This window comes from Triturus cristatus, chromosome 1_1, assembly GCF_964204655.1.
Source record: "Triturus cristatus chromosome 1_1, aTriCri1.1, whole genome shotgun sequence".
NCBI lineage: Eukaryota > Metazoa > Chordata > Amphibia > Caudata > Salamandridae > Triturus > Triturus cristatus.
The window spans coordinates 911,380,946-911,402,410 of record NC_140579.1 but is presented as its reverse complement, the minus strand read 5'-3'; the positions used below and the strand labels follow the sequence as shown (position 1 = coordinate 911,402,410).

Below are 21,465 nucleotides of genomic sequence, written 5' to 3'. Positions count from 1 at the left end.
GGGTACGGGCCGTACCACGCGTACCCCTACGTCACCGCCACGGCCCGTACCCACGCCCCCAGAGCGTGGGTACGGGCCGTACCACCATTGCAGTGGTGACGTAGGGGTACGCGTGTACGGACCGTACCCACGCCCCCAGAGCGTGGGTACAGGCCGTACCACGCGTACCCCTACGTCACCGCCACTATGGTGGTACGGCCCATACCCACACCCCAGAGCGTGGGAACGGGCCGTACCACGCGTACCCCTACGTCACCGCCACAATGGTGGTACGGCCCGTACCCACGCCCCCAGAGCATGGGTATGGGCCGTACCACGCGTACCCCAACGTCACCGCCACAATGGTGGTACGGGCCGTACCCACGCTCTCCAGAGCGTGGGTACGGGCCGTACCACCATTGCAGTGGTGATGTAGGGGTATGCGTGTACGGACCGTACCCACGCCCCCAGAGCGTGGGTACGGTCCGTACACGCCTACCCCTACAGACCCAATACATGATGGCTACAAGGCGTATACACGCCATGGATGTAGGTGTACGGCTTGGTGCAGCACATCAGCTGTAAATTGGGGGTGGTGTATGCCCAGGACAGCAGTGTACCACAGCAAGGGTGCAAGTGGGTGGGTGCAGAGGACCCCCAGCAGTGCCCAGACATATGAGGGGGGGTGCCTATCACTCCCAGCAGTGCCCAGACATATGAGGGGTGGGTGCAGAGGACTCCCAGCAGTGCCCAGACATATGAGGGGTGGGTGCAGAGGACTCCCAGCAGTGGACAGACATATGAGGGGTGGGTGCCTATCACTCCCAGCAGTGCCCAGACATATGAGGGGTGGGTGCAGAGGACCCCCAGCAGTGCCCAGACATATGTGGGGTGGGTGCCTATCCCTCCCAGCAGTGCCCAGACATATGAGGGGCGGGTGCCTATCACTCCCAGCAGTAGACAGAGACATGGGGGTGGGTGCAGAGGAATACCAGCCGTGGACAGAGACATATGAGGGGTGGGTGCATATCACTCCCAGCATTGGACAGACATATGAGGGGTGGGTGCCTATCACTCCCAGCAGTGGACAGAGACATGGGGGTGGGTGCAGAGGACTCCCAGCAGTGGACAGAGACATGGGGGGGGGGGGTGTACATCATTATCAGATGACCACAGCTCCATGGGTGAATGTACGTATCCCTAACTTAGGACAATGATGATAGTGCCATAACAACACATCACTGACAGCAGTGTCCCTCTCCCAGGAGGAAGGAGGTCTTACCCCCACTGCATGACACACCACATGTGGGTGTGAGGACAAATAACACATGCATACCCACCCCTGGCAAATGCAGCACAATACACACACTGAGATCATGCCACAAGACTGTATAGTCATGTCACTGCCTAACAAACTAAGAGAGCCAAAGAGAACACACACTGTCACGCACATCCCAGGACTGATAGGAATGTTCAGGTGCTGGGCTAGCCACCAAGATGTTGTCTGTCATGGAAGGAATAGGGTGGAGTTCCCACAGATACAATGGCCACAATTGTGAGTCAGGTGTTCAAATACCCAGCAGAACAAGTACCATATGTGTACTAGGCTGGGATTACACACATGCATTGTGCGGAAAAGGGACCATTTATCCATGAAGGCATGGCAAAATACTCTATACACAAGTACAGTGAGTACCAAGGATGGCACAGACGATGCAGCCGGACACATTGCTGAGCAGGCATGGCCAGAGTTGAAGGGATCCATCACCAACAAAGGACATGTAGACACAGGCCAACACAACAATTGTGCAACTCTCTGCAGGGGAGATGTCAGGTGCCACAGAGGAAGGAACACCCCTTGGGACAATGTCTCCAAACACAAAGAGCATACATGATAAAGAATCTTTGCAGAGATCGTGTGATGGCACGCAGATACCAGGTTCCACCCCATGAGCAGCAGACTACAACATTTCCCTGAAACATAACACATGCCCACAACCCCAAATCCTGTAGCATCAGCATCCACATCAATACCTGAAATGCAAGACTTTTCCAACGAAAAAGAAAATGCTTTATTCAGCATGAAAATAATAATGTGTAAACGAGACTATTCACAAAGGCTAATGGCCAGTCCATATCATCAGTCCTTGGGAGGGACACATGGCCATGCGTCTCCCCTAGCTTGCCTGCACATCACAAGACTGTGTCGTCGACTGGGGGGGGGGGGGCATCTTGTGGGGAAGGACCAGGCACCGCAGGGACAGGAGGGGGAAGGGTAGGTGTTGTGGGTGCAGGGACGGACGACTCCACCACAGGGGGTGGGGCAGCACCAAAGGTGGAGGCGAGCTCAGCGCTGCACACTTCTGCCAGTTCTTCAAGCGTCTCCACTGCACCTGGAGAAACAACAGGCTCCAAGGAGGAGGGGAGGTCGGAGGGATGGGTTGCAGCGCTACTGGGGGAGGTGGTGGACGGGCTGGGGGACTTAACTCCCCTACCGGTGGAGTGCCGTGACCGTTTGCGTCCAGGTGAACTAGTGGGGCTGAGGCCCAGCCCAGCAAAGTAGGCCTCCTACTCCGAATCTGGGGCAGGGGAGCCAAGGGGAGTGACATCGGAGGGACTGGGGAGTGAGTCATGTGGATGAGGACTGTGGCTGCGTGCCTGCCTGTGTGCCCCAGACCCAGTGGGTGTGCCTGCTACCCCCTGAGTGTGCGTGTCAGGAGGTGTGCGCTTGCCCTTACGTGGTGGTGTGCTGCTTGTGTCTGGTGGGATGCGTGTGTGTGGATGTCTGGGTGTGCTTGGGACAGGCATGGGTGTTGGACTTGTGGATGGGCCAGGGGTAGGGGGGGGGAGGCAGCGCTGCAGGTGACTCGCTACTGCCGTCAGTGACGAGTCCAGGGACCTCAGCAACATCCGTTGGTCAGACATCGCTGATGAGATGCTCTCCATGTACGACACCATCTGGGTCAGCAGTCTGGTGTGGCCATGGAGGACAGTCAGGATCGATATCTGCCCAACTTGCAACTGCCGCTGAATGTCCACAGACTCGGCAGTGAGGGGAGCAGGGGGGACAGGGGCAGGGGGTGCGGTGCCTGGCACGAAGGAGACACAGTGTGGCCTAGCACGGACAGAAGGGACCCGAGCAAGTGGGAGGGCGGTGATGGGAATGGAGGGGGCGGCGAGAGATGTACTGCTGCTTTCAGCTGTGGGAGCAGCCTCCGCCCTCTCTGGGTGTTCAGCCTCGGACCCGTCTGCCTCGTAGTCTGTGTTGGTACTGGGCAGGTCCTCCGCCTCACTCCCGTCGCCCTCCGTGCCACTAGATTCCACCGACTCCACAGCAGTGGTGGCACCACTGCTCGATCCCTCCTCCACGTCCGTGCCGGTGTCTCCCTCGGTGTCCTCCGATGATGCTATGGGCAAGGGGAAGAGACAGGAAAAAATCAGTCACCTGTATACATCTGACACATGAGTCCAAACAAAATAGGCAACAGTGCATATCAGGAAAGGCATCAGGAGGAACATCTAGGATACTCCCCACATATGTAAGCCCTGCACTCCCCAGTTGGTTGACGCACCATGCCACTTGCAAACAATGAGAATTAGGACACAACAGCAAATAACTTGAAATCACAAGATCATGAGAAGCTAGTGTCTGGGATCAGTTGAGCTCGGGAAGACTATGAAGGCATGCCACCTCTTGTTCACTGTGAAACAAACAGTATTGTCGCACCCAAGGCCAAATACCACATGCCAATGCAGAAGGTGTCCCCACACTCAGAGACCTGTGAGTACTTTTGACACCCCAAATAAATACATTGTGACTCCTGGAGAATCACAACCCTTTACAAAATGGACATGTCTAGCATGTGTGAATGTGGCACTCTGTGAACACAACACACGTGTGTCTGTATAGCAGAAGTCACACAAGGAGGTGCACACCAAACTACATGTACACAGTCATTGTCTGAGCTGCCAGACTCATTCAAATCAGCCACTGTTAGGCAGAAATGGCGTAGCAGTAAGTACATAAGTACATATACATGGCACCAGGGTGGCTGGATGACTTGACACTCGTAAGTTGGTATCCGCAACAACCAAGGACTAACCCAAATGCTAGCACACTGTGGGAACATGTATATGTATGAACTCCAAACAAGTGTACAGCACGTACTCACGCGTGTACGGCCCGTACACGCGTGAGTACGGGCCCTACACACGCCCTCAGAGCGTATGTACTGCGTTTCACTGCTTACACTGGTGATGGGAGGCGCACACGAAAGGAATGGAGGTGTCAGACTCGCACAAGGCTGTACATCAAGTCATTGTCAGTGCAGTCCTTCATGTGCAGGGCCTAGGTGTGTCAGGCAGTGATGTGGCACATGTCTCCTCATGTTGTGGCACAATAGATGTGTGATGAGCTGTTTACACATGTCGTGTGATGGGGCACTACATGGCACACTTCCCCTTCACACTTTGCACATGTGTGCATGTGTGACACACGTGTCAAGCACTGCATCACTGGTATGGCACAGTCAGCAACACCCGCAACTGTCCCCTGATGGCAGGTACACGGATAATTACACCTCACATGTGACTCCCAGTGTGCCACGATGTGACTGTCATGTGTGTGTCATGTGTTCCCATGAGCTTTCCGTTGGTGTTCCGTCAACTCCATCTGCTGTTGCCGCATCCAACATGTGTCTGTGTGCATATGTGCATGACACACATATACGCACACCATGCCACATGTGGACTCACACGTTACATGTGTCATGATGGTTCGAAGATGACTTCCTGACATGAGGCAATATCTGCGTTGTCTCAATGTCTGTGACATCAGTTTTTGACATGGACCCCTTAATGGAAATGTGTGTCATCTGTCCATTTCCAGATAACATGTGACCTGTGCGTCTAGACTCCCACCAGCTGTCTGTATGAGATGACATCCTTCAAATGCTGATATGTGGATGTCTGTCACTCATGTAATGTGTCTGGCTTGTCACTTACACTGGCCAACAGCTATTTCATGGCATGTCACGTCAACATTGCCATGCAACTATTGTGGCTGGCTCTTCGTAGGAGTATCACCTGGCTGGCCCACGTGTCCTGGATGTATTGCACAGCACAGACTCTGTATTAAGCAGATGTGTATTAGCTGTTGAACATGTGCTCACCTCAGTGACATTGGTGTGGTAATGTACTCATTCTTCGTTATTCCTTCTAAATCTCTGCAGGGCACCGCCTCTCCCCAGACGAATGCCAGACCTGGATGCAATGCGTGAACATGACTGCATACGCAGATACCGCTTCTCGCAAGAGTTGATAGAGGACTTGACCCGCCGGCTTGCACCACACCTCCAACCACAACACAGGTATCCTACAGCTCTGACCCCCAAGGTGAAGGTGATGGCAGCCCTACATTTTTTTGCCACCGGCACGTTTCAATTGACCATAGCTGATGTCGGTGGCATGTCCCAGACAATGTTCAGCCGTGTCCTGCACGATGTTATAGAAGCCATGTTGGTGCACCTGGATGAATTCATCCATTTTCCCACTCGTGAGCAGTTGACAGGTGTCAAGGGTGAGTTCTATGCCCTGAGAGGGATGCCTCATGTAATTGGGGCCATTGATGGGACACATGTGGCTTTGGTACCACCACAGGCACAGGAGGTAGCCTATAGAAACAGAAAACATTACCACTCCATTAATGCCCTTGTGGTGTGTCTTGCAAACATGCTGATTTCCCATGTCTGTGCACGTTTTTCAGGGTCCGCACACGATGCATACATCATGAGGCGTAGCAGGGTGCCAGAAATAATGCTGCAGCTGCACGCGGAACGAGCATGTCTTGTTGGTGGGTATACTCTGTTAGTCCTGTGTTCAGCGCTATCTTTGTATCTTACGGCATCTCCTGACCCACTTCTTCACATGATGTTTCCATGTAGGGGACTCTGGCTATCCCAACATGCCATGGCTGATGACGCCTCTCCGCAACCCCAGAACAGCTGCAGAACACCGGTACAACGACACCCATGGGCAGACGAGGCGCGTGATTGAGAGGACGTTTGGACTCCTGAAGAGCAGATTCCGGTGCCTCCACAAGACCGGCGGCGCCCTCCCATATGCCCAGGTGAAGGTCTGCAAAATCTTCATTGTGTGCTGCATGCTGCACAACATGGCAGTGGAGAAGGCCGTGCCACTCATCCTTGATCCGGATGAGCAGGATCATCCACCCGTGGAGGATGAAGGGCTTTGGCACGGGGCAAGTGAGGATGAGGACATCCGGAGTCAGCTTATCCGCAACTTCTTCTCATGATGGTGAGTCCCTGTGTCTGAGTGTGCACGCTTTGAGCCTTGTGTGGCATGTGTTGCAATGTGTGTGTCGAGCTGACTGTGTGCTAAGTGACTTGGAGGTGTGTTCTGATGTGTCATTTAAGTGATGATGTCATTCCACACATATTAGCTGGGACACTAAATTTGTTAAGGGCATGGTGACAACATCATTCCTGTAGAGTACATGTACATGTCTGCGGATTACGAGCTGTTCGCTGAATTGTTGTGTGTCTGTCCTCCCCAGGTTCTTGCGGCAGTCGTCTGCTCATGTCATCATTGCCCTCCTGCTATTCCTCATGAGTTTTGCAACGTGTGCTGGATCAGAGTTACATGCACAGACATGGTGAAAAGTCATTTGGGGTAAGGAGTGCAGCAAGGCATTTTGTGGGTGGTACGACTTTGTGATATGTGGGGACTGCTCCTGTGCATGTTGTTACCATGCATACATGTCGACTCACCATGGGCCACATGACGTGTTGCATGGCTCCCATGAATTGATGGTCACCCTTCCTGACAGTCATCTGTAAGGGTGTGTGGATTCTGATGAAGGCATCAATGTGTGTATAACGTCTCCAAGGAACATACAGGATGCTAATGGTGGACATAGTGTGTTGACATACCCATATGAGGCTCAATGGGGAATTGTAGACTCTCCGTGTGCAGCAAGGGGTGTTAGGCTCAACCCCATCACTTGTGTGCCAGCTCAGTAGGATTTACACATCTGTGTGTTAAAGGGGGTGTCTAGTGTAGGTCACACATGGTCAGCCAAATGACCTGTGAGTCTGTTCCAATTGATGCATTTCCCTTAGTGTGAGGCTGAGTAATAAAGGTGTTCGTCACACTCCAAGGTGCCTCATCTCTGTCAATGCAGGTCTCTTGCCACTTTGCATGCGGCATATCTGGCATAGTTGTGGAAGATTATGCATAGGAGTCCATGTGTAGTTTAGCAACATGCATGCAGTTGCTCATGGGTTAGGCTCCCTATTGGGCATGAAGTACATGGTCGTGTATGTTTTTTGGCATATTGGTCCACACAATGGGCCACCAACTGCTGCTGAGGGTGTGTCTCCTGTGCGCCGGTCGGCCTTCAGTTTCCTGATCCGGTGTCATGCTTCTTTGGTGATTGTGCATGCATTGTCTCTGGGTGTGCCATGTGACACTGGACACTCCTTACTTTACACACAAGCCTGTTGCAGTTGTCCTTCTGACATCCTAGTCTATGTGTGCAAATTCTGTCATTTTGCAAGGAGATGCCGCCTGCTGCTGCGGCCCCTGCAGCAAGGGCCAACAGAGTATCCAGATTTGGCAACACACACGCCTCCAAGATGCTCATCACTTCCTCCCTCCACTCATTCATTTTGCTGTCCTCAGCTTGTCTATGCCACTGTTGCCGCCACGCAGTGCCAAAGGCTGGACCATCAGCACATGCAAGGTGCACATTGCACCACCATCCTGTCCTTGCATTACCCACATCACACTACAGTCTGATGTATCAGCCACACTCCGAGCTATGTCCATCCGCACATCTAACGCCTGCTGTCAGACATACCCTGGGCACACACACGACACCTTTGCATGCTGAGTGTGCAACTCCAACTGCCTACACTGCGCTGCCCCGCCTTCCAGGCCCTGTCACACCAACCAGGTCACGTCCCTAATACTCCCCACCGGCTCTGTAGCCCAGCAAGGGCATGGGAGTGGGACTCAAGGCTTCAGCATGTAGTATGGTGTCATCGTCTGGGACATGGCACAGGTATCATCTCTCAGCATGTCAATCTACAGAGTGTCCAGGACCCCCCTCTCCACCATCACATGCGCACAGCACCTCATCATCAGCTCGTATGCCATTGACAGCCAGGTGCTCCTCACCCTCAACAAAGACACAGACATTGGCAGTTCCATCATTCAAGTATGCATGAGATCTATTGATGAATGGCTGCACACGAGCCACCTGAGGCTGGACTTGTACAGGACTAATGTGAACATCTGAGGATTGTCCCCTTCCAGCTGGGTCAAGTGCCTGTGTCCCACCCGCAAGAGCCCTGCACAAGCACCCAGTGGCCACACACACAAGATGGTGTGCATCATGTTTGGCTCGCTCACATATGCCATGCTAGTCCACAGCATCTGTACCTCATGCTGCAACGCCTTCTGCATTATGCACATGATCCACAGATAGATCCACTCCAAGAAAAGACAGACCATCCCCCAGGTCTATGACAACATCCGTGTCAAATACTGCCCTGCCCTCTACGGAGCAAGTACATCCAAACTCCCAGGAAACTGGTCCACTTCCAGGGGGCATCTGCACACCTCAGATTCAACACCCTGCGCCCCAGCCACCTCACCGTCCACCATGGATAGCTGCAATGGATCACTGTCTGCTGCAGGGTGACCTCCACACTCCTCACCCACACTCAGGAGGCAGTCCACAACCCCGACCCCAACCAACCTTGTATGTCTGTCATCCTAGATCCCGTTGGGCCATCTCCGTGCATCCAACCTTGCCCTGTCCACCGTTCTTCACATCCACCGTACTCCAGCATACAGGACATTGTTCTCCCACCTGGCCACACATACCTGGGACTCCCTCCCCGGGAACCTCCACATGAGCCATGACCTCTACGCCTTGATGATGATCTCCCAAATAGGTCTCTCCGCACAGTTTAGCAAGCCCCCCCTCAGCAGCCAGAGGCCATCACAGGTGAGTGTTGTGCTCCATGCCTACATTGAATGATACCTTGTGACCCATTTGTGTCCTGTACCAGACTCTGATCCCAGGGTATGGATGGCTGGAGTTGATTCAACACTCGGGCATAGTTTGACATTTCCACACACATATGTCGTTGAATAATGCAAAATGACAAGAACATCTCATGTCCAAAGTGAAATATTTATTTACGGTGGGGTAAGTGGTTTGGTAGATGCAATTAGGTGCTGCACCGGAGGAATAGAATCCAAAGTTCACAGGGGGAGATGGTATCCTTGGCATTGGAAGTCATCAGAGTCCAGACCACAGTGTTGGTCATCATTGATCAGACTGTGACCAGCAAGTCCATGTGGCAGAGAATGTCATTGGATGAGGTGCTGCTGTTGCGCCAGAGGGCCAGGTGCCAGGCCAGGTGACCTGGGAGATGGGTATGGTCCGCTGACTCTCACGGTCTTTTCCGTGGACGACCCACCTTCCTCCGGGGACCCTCAGATGCAGGCCTTGACGATGCTGGGGACGCTCCGTCAGATGAATCCTCCTCCTCCTCCCTCCCTGTGTCTGGTGCTGGTCTACGCCTGGTGGCACAGGGAGGGTTTGCCAGGCTTTGGGCGATCTGACGGAATGATTGGCTCACGTCCCTGTGCACCACCAGGAGCTCAGCCAGTCTTGCCTCCATCCGTCCTTGGTGTTGTTGATGACTGGCATGATGCTCGACCTGCAGGTTCTTAATGTCATCGAGGGTCCCCTGCATCTCGGAGAGTCTTGACATGACCTGATTGATGCCTCTGGTGTCACGCCGGTATGATTCCAGGAAGTTGCGTATGTGTGACATACCGGTGTCCTGAGCTGACTGGTCAGGTTCGCGCCTCCGCCTGCCTCCACTCCCACCACCCCTGCCCACTTGACCCTGGCCTGCCCTTGTGGGCACATCGGGTCTACGGGACCCCTGAGGGATGGCATTTGCAGGGTTGCCTGCCTCCTCCTGGGTGCCCGGAGAACCTTGTCCCTCCTGGTCAGACTGGCTCTGTTCAGTGTGAGCAGGGCTCCTGGGTGTGTCCTGGGATGTGGCAGGAATAGGGGTGGTGATTGGCACAGATGTACCTGACGCAGGTGCTGCAGGGGCTTGGGCACCAGAGGGTCCAGGTTGGTCGGTGTCATCCACGGAGTGGTGAGAGTCATCGCTGCCGGTGGGATCGTCTTCACGCGGTGCCTGGGACTGTGATTCTTCCCCCCCAGTGTTGGGGGGAGATCGACGACGTTGCCCTGTGTGTGAGAGAGAGACCATGTTAATGGTGTTTCATGCGACATCTATGTTTCATACATATTCAAGTTGACACATTTCCTCCAGGTAGTTGGATGTGCCAAGCATTCCTCTCAATGTCCACTTGGGGATGGGTATGTTGCGGGGGACAGATTGGGATGTTCTCCTGAGTGTTTGACCTGTAGATTGTTTGCTCTGATGCTTATTTGGCTCTGGATCGGTCTTGTTGTGTCACATGTTCATTGTGGGAGTGTGTAAATCCGTTGCCTGCCCTGGGTGTGTGTGCTTGTGTTAGGGGGGGGTTGTGACCGGGCCTGCTGTTGGGTGTAGTGTGATTTGTCATTGGGTCTCCCAGGTGATGTCTGTCCCCTCATGGTGCATGCTGGCATGACAGTGAGTGTGAGTTCCTGTGCTAGATACCTGTGCTTGCGGAGTTGGTGTTTGAGTGTACAGTGGTCCCAGAAGGGCCTTGTGCTGCATACAGCAGGGCGAAGTGTCATCTACCTTGTCAGTACTTTGCCAGTCCCTGTGCATTGTGCATGGGTATGTACCTATTCCATATGGGCTGAGGGCATTGGTGTCTGAGTCTCATTTTCACAATGTGTTGTGTGGGGCCCACACTCCCAGCCTCCCGGACATCCAGTCTTGTGTTTGTGGTTGTTGTAGGCTTGGACATGGCCTTGCCTTGATTTGTGAAGGGTGCATGGAGACGTTAGTGGCATGAGCGTGGTTTTTGAGTGTGGTTGTCTGCGGTGAGTGCTTGGGGGAAGTTGCGTGCATTTGGTGTATATGTGGTGTGGACCCCATTGCCCCCATGTTACGTAAGTTGTTTGTGTACTCACCAGGCTCTGCGACTCCTTCGACTCCGTGTACTCCCACCGGCGGTAGCAGGGCCATCACCTTCTCCTCCCAGGGATGGTAGTGTACGGGTCTGCGGGGCGGCCCACCTCCAGTGATGTTAGTCTGGGCATATTCTTCATTCATTTTCCTCTTGACCGCCCTGCGCAGATCGTACCACCTGGCTTGGCATTCATGCCTGTTCCTTCGGATGGGCGCAAAAGCATTCACCTTATCGACAATCCTCTGCCACATGGCAGATTTTTCAGCTATGCTGGTCTGTCTGACCAATGTTCCAAACAGCTGTGGCTCGCCTCTGATGACTTTGTTGACAAGGAGGTCCAGCTCCGCCGTTGTGAAATTTGGATTATTGTCTGTGGGCATGGTGTGGAGTGTGGGTGTGGATGGTTGTGGGTGTGTGGGTGTGAATGCGACGGTGTGTGTGTGAATGTGAAGAGGGGGATGTTTGTGGAGGAGGTTGTGTGAAGGTGTGTGAGTGAAGGTGTAGTGGAGGTATGAGTGATGTGGAGTAGTTTCTATGTGGAGTTGTTTCTCAGTGGGGTCTGGCAGCAGTGGGTCTGTTGCAAAGGCTCATGGGTTGTGTGTGTGGGCCCTTTTTATTGGTCCATTTTTGGGTGTGGCTGTGTTTGAATTTTGGTGGGTGTGTTATAAGTGGTGGTTGTGATTTGGGGCCTCTGTTTGCCTGTTTGGATGTGCCAGGTCAGTCATTGAGATGTATTTTGTCCTGTAGACGTGTTTTGTGGTGTTGTGCGAGTCGAATTGACCCTCCTTGTGCTGTTTTACAGTGTCCTGGTTCTGTAAGAGTCATTTTCGCGTAGGTACGATCCATACATACGCGATGCTGGGTGAGGGTGCTGGGGTACGGTGTTGGAGTGCGGCGCGTGCATGCGGTGGGGGTCCGGTGCGTACACGTGCGGCATTGGGGTACGGCGCGTACATGGGGGGTAAGGCACGTGCATGCGGTGGGGGTACGGTGCGTACACGTGCGGACCTGGGTGCGGCACATACATGCGGAGGTACGGCGCGTACATGCGGGGGTGATGCGCCTACAGGGGGGGGGTACGGCGTGTACATTGGGGGGGTACGGCGCGTACAGGTGCGGGGCTGGGGTATAGTGCGGACAGGGGGTAAGGCGCGTACATGGGGGCGGTACGGCGTGTTCATGGGGGGTACGGCGCATACAGTTGTGGGGCTGGGGTACAGTGCGGACAGGGTGGTACGGTGCTGACATATTTGGGGGTGGGGGGAGGCTGTACGGCTCGTACACGGGCCTGAGTTTACCCGTGTACATGTGTGCTACTGCGTTGGCTCCGTACGGGCCTTTTTACGTGCATTTGTGTATTCGGACGGACGGTCGGGATCGTACTTGCGCGGTCGGACTTGTGTTTTACGATTTGCACGTACAAATGTCCGGCTCACTCTCGTACACTTTTCCCAACGATATTCGGACGTTGAAACTTTCCGACGCACTCTCGTAGACTTTTCCCAACGCTATTTGTAGTGATTTTTCACGGACAAATCGTACTTGGCTGTTTGTACGGTGCTTCTACGACTCGTACGTTAACAAATGCGGATATGGGTCGTACGCAAATTGTTTTTAACGGATCGGAATCGGCACCTATATGAGTACTTAGAGTACTGCAAGGTGAGTGCCTTGGTGAATTTATAAGTGTTTGGGTTTTTGCTCAGTGAATGGATTAGTACATGGTGCTGAATGGGTCACTAGAGGAGTGCAACTGGACTGACAGGGTGTTTGCTGGAAGTGTATGGATTTTGACTGGGGAATCGAAGGTATGAAAGAGAAGTGTGTAGGTGGTTAGAGGACTGCATGCATAGTGGATAGGGGTTTGTAGCAGTCATGTGCTAAGGCCTGGCTCAGTGCATGAGTACTTGGGTACTGACTGAATGATTAGAGTACTGAAAGGAGAGTGCCTGAGTGAATTTAATGAGTTGTTAGGTTTTGGCGCAGTGAATGGATTAGTTCATGGTGCTGAATGGGTCACTAGAAGAGTGCAAGGGGAGTAGGTTTTTAAGCAGTTATGTGTCAGGAAAGAGATGAAGTAACCACATGGCTCTGTTAGAATTCTTGCGCAAGTGCACAGAGACTCAGTGTGATTCTAGACAAGCAAGACTATTCCCTGAACTTTAGCAGGAGAAACTCACTAGACTGGAAGGAGTAAGATGACTGCATACATTCTACACATTTCACTACTGCACTCTAGTGTGAATGCCTCACTCATTCTCTGAATGCATAAGCAATGACTGGGTTCTAAATCTACTGCAACTTGACAACAGGATAGGTTTTTAAGCAGTTATGTCTCAGCAAAGACATGAAGTAACCACATGCTTCTGTCACAAAAGTGCACACAGACTCAGTGTGATTCTAAACAAGCAACACTATTCCCTGAACTTTAGCAGGAGAAACTCACTAGAGTGGAAGGGGGAAGGTAACTGTACACATTCTACATATTTCACTACTGCACTCTACTGTGAATGCCTCACTCATTCTGCGAATGAATAAGCAATGACCAGCTTCTAATACTACTAAAACTTGAGAACCGGATTTATTTTTAAGCAGTTGTGTATGCAAAGACATGAAGTACCCAAATGCTTCTTCCACAATGTTTGCCCAAATGCAGACAGACTCACAGTGTGATTCTAGACAAGCAACACTATCCCTTGTACTTTACCAAGACACATTCACTAGTCTGGAAGGGGTATGGTGACTGCACACCTTCTACATATTTCAATATTGCACACTACTGTGAAAGCCTGACTCATTTTGCAATTGCATAAGCAATGACTGGCCTCTAATGCTACTAAAACCTGACAACATGACAGGTTTTAAAGTAGTTATCTGTCAGCAAATACATGATGTTACCAAATGCTTTTCTCACACTAGTTGCCCAAATGCACACAGACTCCCAGTGTGATTCTAGATAACCAACTATCCCTTGTACTTTACCAAAACACATTCACTAGTCTGGAAGGGATAAGGTAACTGCACACATTCTACATATTTCAGTACTGCACTTTAGTGTCAAAGCCTGGCTCATTTTCCAAATGCATAAGCAATGACTGCCTTCTAATTCTACAAAACTTGAGAACAGGATAGGTTTTTAAGCAGTTATGTGTATACAAAGACATGAAGTACCCAAATGCTTCTGTCACAATGGTTCCCAAATGCACGCAAACTCGCAGTGTGATTCTAGACAAGAAAATCTACTCCCTTGACTTTTAGCAGAATAAACACATTGCTCTTATTAAAAACAAAGGCACCACATACAACCCCTCACAAATTAATAACTCGCCTTTCAAATTGATTTGTGGATTAAGAAGTATGTCGGTCACACACCAGATTTTCTTATACAGAATGTCTGTACTGCAATGCTCTTAGCAAAACCAAAAAATGGCAAACTTTCCCTCTCATTCTGCACACACATACATGTAAATTTCAAATCACATTGCTTCCCACATTAATTCAAAAGATAACACACATTTCTATTGGTTACACATTTCAACCCTTTCCAATTGACATAAGTTTGAACCCTACCCCCAACCCGCTTACTGCCTGTTACCACAGTAACAGTTCATGGAACAGTCAACTGAGCACACAGGTAAGTTCAGCACACAATGTTGCTACTCCAAACAGCAAGTGTGCTTGACTTTTCAAAATATCAGCTTATCCTATGCAATGTTCCTTTCAAATAGTTTTTGTTAACCAATAAGAAACATGATTTTAACAAATACAAACATGCACCCTACTTTTCAGTCTAGAATGTTCTCAGACAGCCAATCATTTCTTTTCCTTTTTTCAAAACTGCATCTAATCCACCATTTTAGAAAAATCTTATTTTCAAACTGCCATTTCACATACAGACACCTTCTGAGTGCATCCAGACCTCCTTCCAAGATGCTTAGTGTGTGGATTGTGGGACACAGCTATATTTTCTGGAGCCAAAGGTATGCAGAAAACAGAGGAACTGACAAAGACCTAGCTTTGCCAAATGTTGACATTAAATGGATTGGTCAGAGAGGATTAAACTGGCACCAATTGATGCCATTGGTTAAATCCTTTTTGCATCTCCAACACCCTGACCTCATAATTGTGCACTGTGGTGGCAATGACCTAGGCACTTTGACTGGGGTAGGTCTGGAAATGCTTATGAAGGACACCTTTGGCGAATTGATGTCACTTTTCCCCCAAACTGCCTTTGTGTATTCTAACATATGCCAAAGACCGAAATGGAACTGGTCCAATCATTTTTGTCCACAGATTGAGAAAGCTAGGAAACCAGTCAATAAAGCGGTTTCTGCTCATCTCAGATTATAGGATGGGTTCCATTTACAACAACAATCTGCGTTTTAATATGCAAGGCATCTATAGGAGAGATGGTGTACATTTTACAGATGAGGGTAACTGAGTCTTCCTCAACAACTTTAGACTTTGTATAGGTACTTACTTGTAGGTACCAAAATCTCTCAATAAACACATAAGCTAGAGCCACTCAAGATCTAAACACATAAGCTTGATGTTTATCTGAAAAATATTACTTTTTTTTTTGCTTGTAGTCGCGCACCCGACGCGTTAGGAATTGTGCACCCAACGCGAGAGGAGTCGTGCACCCAATGCGTGCACACCAGGGGGCTGCAAGCGGAACCATGCACCCAACGAGAGAGGAGTCGCGCACCCAACGCGTGCACACTAGGGGGCCGCGCTGGGTGCGCGACTCCTAATTTGCCCGTAAAAATAAAAATAGCACCTATCACTAATTTCTATTCTCCCCGCGACCCCATCCCCCGGGGCCTATATACAAATGTTGGGGACTGTGGGGGAGCACCAATGCCCCCACGGTCCCAGCCGGCTCCCCACGTCCTTCGGGAGCCGGCATTGCATTTCCACACGGGGAGCTGGTAACATAGCTCCCCGTGGGGAAAAGCAATATGCTTTGCATTTTGAAATACCTGCTCTCTTTCAAAATCCAAACCAAGTTTGCTATGTCAGGGCGGGAGGCTCGGTTCACGCCCTGCCAAAGCAAACGGCAGTGTCCCGGGGGTGGCCACCCCGAGACACTGCAGGAGCCGGCCCTGGGGGGGGTGGCGGTCCCCAGGGCCATCGACGGCTCCAGGAGAGGGTGCCACGCGACCCCCCTCCCATAATATAAAAAGCCCCGGGGGGTGGTGGTCCCTGGGGCGGTGGGGGAGCCTTTGAGCTCCCCCCACCCATTTATTTTGAAGCCCCGGGGGTGGCGGTCCCCGGGGCAGGGGGGTCTCTCTGGGCCCCCCATCAAATTTTATGATTTTTGCCCCCCCCCCCCCCCCCCGGGGGCTAATTATTAAAGAGGCGTGTTTTTACGGCAGGATCCACGCACCCCATCCCAATTTAGCGAAGATTCGTCAACTCGGCGCCAAAGTTATTCCAAATAAATGTTGCGGATTTCCTATGGATAATAGGTCCTAACTATAACTACCTACTGGCGACCGCCAGTAGGTAATAAAATATATATATATATATATATATGTGTGTGTGTGTAATTCTATGTTTGTGAGGCATTTTACTGTTTATCAGAGTTAAAACTAGATACATTTCTTGTTGTAGTCTTATTAGGCCTTCTTGCAACATATACTTCACTTAAGTAGAACATTGTGTGCTAGAGTTATGACCCAGATTGTCTTGAATCACCTTAGTGTCCATTTGTCACACTAAAATTCTCCTGAGCTCTCATTGCTTCTTACTGTTGAGGCAGACAGATCCTCTTCAGACTCCTCACTCACACCTACATAGCCCTCCACGATTTCATACCTGCCTACATCAGCATTGCCTGACGTTCTACCAGCCGATCAGGGAGCTCCGCTTTTCCACCCTAGTCCTAACCCACATTCCCTGCATCCGCCGAAGCTGCTGCGGAGGTTGTTCCTTTTTAGGTCTAGCCTGAGCCAGCACTCACGCGTTGCTCAGCGAGACTTTAAGTGAGGGCTTTTCACCTCAAAACACACGCTCGTGTGTGTGCTTTTTTTCCCCCTAGCTTGCAGTTGGCTTGTGCATGCGTGTTTACTAAAAAAAAGCACGCAATTGGTTCAAGGAGGGTGATTATCCCACCTTCTTTGTTTCGTGGCCTAGGGTCCTCGTGAGCGAGCATTAATGCCATCTGTTTTCAATTATCATGTTGGCGTTAGTTGTAAACAAATGGTGCACGCGTTTTTTCCTTGGGTTTCTTATTTTGCCTTGGCAATCTGTTCAGGCAAATGTCACTAATAGCAAAGATGTATGTGACTTATCTGTTGATCTCTCTCTCTCTTTCCTTTCACTACCCTATAATTGTATCATTTCACAGTTTTTTAAAATCAGCCTTGAGAAAGCCCTGGCCTTCCTGGCCTGTGGGCAAAACACGTGTCGGCTGTTCATTTGTTTTCTACACATGACTTTAAATAACAAGCATTGGCATAGCCAATCGGTCTCGCTTTTGGGACCTTATAAGTGTTTAGCCATGCAACACTTGATGTTGTTGCACCAAGGATATTGTGCTGCAAAACTTAATAATATTTATAAGGTCCCAAAAGCGAGACCTATTGGCTATGCCAATGCTTGTTAAAGGATGCCACGTGAGTGTCCTGTCTTGTTTTTGGGGGTAAGACATTCCAAATCCTAGGGGCCGTTCCTGAGAAGGAGCGGTTACAAGTTTTCTTTTTTGTAAAGCGTTGTGGTTTCAAAAGAAGGTTATATAAACTCCTGTTAGTTCTGTCGCCGCCCAATAGTACTAGTTTTTCTGCAAGGTATTGTGGTGTTTTGTGATGCAATGTCTTGTGTGTCATACAGGTGATTTTCAAATGGATTCTGGCCTCAAAGGGTAGCCAGTTAAGTGCACTCAAGTCCGGGGAGATGTGACAGTTTCTTTTGGAACCTGTGATTAGTCTGGCGGCTGCATTGATTGAGGCTCTTAGTGGTGCTGTCGTTGTTCTGGGAAGGCCGCAGAGAGCCACACTCCCATATTCCACTCTGGGGATTACTAGAGTTTGGACTGCCTGTTTAAAGTCATTTGCGTGTATGAAGGGTTTCAGTCTTCTTAAGGTGTTCATTTGGAAAGTTGCTCCTTTTGTTGCTGCACTGATGTGTTTATGCATATTTAGCTTATTGTCCAGAGTTATACCTAGCGATTTGGCCGAATCGATGATGAGCGGTTGGCCGTCTAGTGCTGTTAGGTGCTTCATCCATTCCATGATGGTGGTTGTTTGGTTGGGTGGCGCTATTGAGAGGAATTCTGTTTTTAGGGTATTTAATTTTAAATGGTTATTTGCCAGCCATGTCTGTGTTTTTTGGAGCGTAGAGTTGAGGGACTTGATGTCCTCTCGTGAGTGTACCTTAATGTAGAGTTGTGTGTCGTCTGTGTACATATGATATTGGACCTTTGCAGAGTTGAGAAGCTCTGTGAGTGGTTCCATGAACAAGTTGAAGAGTGTTTGGGGAAGGGAGGAAACTTCGGGTACTCCTAAAGTGACAGGCGTAGGTTTGGATAAAGATTGATTGGTCTTGAAACTTTGTGTTCTGTTTTGAAGGAAGGAAGTGAACCAGTTGAGAACCGTTCCCGATTAGTCCCATTCTATGTTCCAGGAGATCTAAAAGACTGTCATGTTTGATCGTGTCGAAGGCAGAGGATAGGTCCAGTAGGATTAGTAGACGAGCTTTGTTCTGGTCCAGTATTTTTAAGGCGTCATCTATTGCGAGTCATGGTGGATTCGGTACTGTGCCCTGATCGAAAGCCCGATTGGAATTTGTCAAGCAGATTGATGTGATCAATGTGATGGGTAAGTTGCGTGTGAACAAATTTTTCAAGTAGTTTGGCCAGGATAGGGATGTTGGATATGGGGCGATATTTATTTAGGTCAGCTGGGTCAGCTGATGGTTTCTTTAAAATGGGGAAAACCTGACCAGCTTTGAGGCTATCCGGGATGGCCCCTTGAAGCAGAGAGGTGTTTATAATCCTGGTCCAAAGCGGCCCTAACGTTGGTATGAAGTCTATTAGGAGGGAAGCTAGGAGTGGGTCGGCGAAGTGATTGGAGGGATTTAAGGCCGTAAGCGTTTTCAGAATCGTTTCTTAGCTGTAAAGGTTGAATGAGCACCAGTCTGCCTTGTTTTTGGGGTCGAGCTTTGCAGAACCACTATGCGGATTATTGCAGGGGATCCCTGATTTGATCCTGAGAGGGTTGGTGAGTGCTGATAGATCTTTTAATAGGTCTATCTTTATGTTTTCCATTTTTGTTGTGAAATAGGATGCGAATGCCTCGCAGTTGGGGAGAGTTTCTGAATTAACTTGAGGTGAGTGGGTGACCCCCTTAGATTGCGCTTTGATCATTTCAAAAAGTCTTTTGGGACGATTCTTGGCTTGGTTTAATTGATTTCTGATGAAGTTGATTTTTGTGCGTCTGATTTTCCTATAATAGGCGTTTCTCGTGCTTCTGAGTAATTTGAGGTGCAGGGAGGAAGGAGCTGTTCTCCATTGAGGTTCAATTGTTCTTAGTGCTCTTCTGTCATCATTTAACCTACCGTCATACCACAGGTTTGTGACTTTGTTTGAGATACTTTACAATTGTAGTAGGGCTAACTTGTCTAGTATTATTAGGCTGTCCAGAAATCGGTTAAAATAGACTGTACCCTACCGACTGAAAATCAGCTGACCCGGTTTAAACCGAGTGTCACTGATTTTTTACATATTTGTTGCACGGCTTGGCCACTTGAGGAGGGAGCCAAAGGAGTACAAAAAAAACTATTCTTGAACTTGCAATGCGGAAGCAAACAGTGGGAAACAATGAGTCACCCCCATTAAATTAGGGGCGCCACACTGGTTGGCAACTGCGTACTGAGCGACCCCTTGTTGGCAACTGCGTACTGAGCGACCCCCGATATTGTCAGTTTTTACGCTAGGTTTTGTGGTAGAGTGCTCTGCGGGTAATGTGTTCAGTCTTAAAGTTGGTTAACTTCCAAATTAGGGTGGGCGCTTAATGATTTGATTGCTTTCCAGCTTACCTACCAAGAGCAAAGATGAAATACATGGAGTGGGTGGGAGGGCAGGGTGGGAGGTAACCATCCTCGAGGGAGCTCAATCCGGCACTCACCTCGAACACTAACAGAGGAATGTTAAGAACAGTCACTCCCCCTAAAAAGAAAATCACAGTGCACACATGTATTACAATACAGATCCTATTTTAATTGCTGTCACGACTGTTTGTCCCCAAACATCTCCGTCCCATTGAATACCAAGAGGAGACAACTACTGCTGGTGCTCCAAGACTCAGCAGATAAGTTCTGCGAGGGAGCTGCTTTACAGGAAAGGTGTCGGGACTGTGTTCAGTGGTGCATTAATTGACCTGCCTTTGCGGCCCGATCATTATGGAAACAAATTAGCATGGTTGGCCGATAAGATAGCTGGTTGAGTGGATGAGCCTCCTGCATAGGTCTGGGTGCGAACACAGCGAATCCAAAAGCAGAGGAGGTCTGGTCAATATAGAAATCTTGAGTTTTTGAGGCAGATCACTGCCTCAAAAGGCATGACAGAATTGGGGCCAAATCAGTAACGTCAGTTACTGGCTGACAAATCGTGCTGTTTTTCAAGTACAGGTGCATGAAAATTTCCTAGCAATTGGGTACAAAATAGAACATATTTTCCAAAAGGCCAGTACATCGTGACGGACAGGGTCTACTCTGCCTCTCCTCATTCCGAGGTTGATATAATTTGTATTATTTAGGTGAGCTTCCTTTAAGTACGACTAGCATTATTAACAAGTAACGAGGTTGGGGCCTTGATTATTATCAATAATAAAATTAACGTAATTAATCAATGAGCAGTAAGGAGGCCGTGTGGGAAGCTAAGAAGCTGCCAGGCAGACGCGCAACGCGCATGGAGCTCAAAGAGCTGCAGTCTAAACCTCTCTTCTCCCCCCACCTCCCCCAGCTGAGACCGCTTCCCGGGCACACGCAGAGCCGCTCCCGAGTACTTCACAGGTCTTTAAAAAGACCATTTACGTATTAACAAGGCTTTGCTGTGTTTTCACCCCTTCATCTTCACTCTGCCTATTGCTGGAAGAATTAAGGATTCCCCCCCCCCCCCCCCCCCCTTAATTTGGCTCTAGTTGCGCCTCTGCTGCCAGATGGGAAAGGTGCAGGGCTAAGTGGAGTGTGCAGGACGCCGGATGCCTGGGATGCTGCTATTGTTGACTGGAGATGTGTGAACTGATTGAAATTGGAAGCCTGGCTTCCACGCACCCCCACAGTCTGACAGCAGGTTTGATGGAAAACATATGTTTTCAATGAGAGTCACTGAGGGCAGCCGAG

General features: G+C 50.1%; 1 protein-coding gene across 5 annotated transcripts in view; it reads left to right on the top strand.

The window, feature by feature from the left end:
* LOC146871272 (uncharacterized) overlaps positions 1-21,465 on the top strand; it is a 777,218-nt gene that overhangs the window by 370,042 nt on the left and 385,711 nt on the right. Inside the window, exon 1 of one of the 5 annotated variants that reach the window (XM_085650747.1) lies at positions 6,648-6,669. The exons of the other annotated variants lie outside the window; for them this stretch is intronic. The gene's annotated coding sequence lies outside the window, so the exon portion shown is untranslated. Of the gene's footprint in view, positions 1-6,647; positions 6,670-21,465 lie in introns of those variants that run through there. 5 annotated transcript variants of the gene reach the window in all.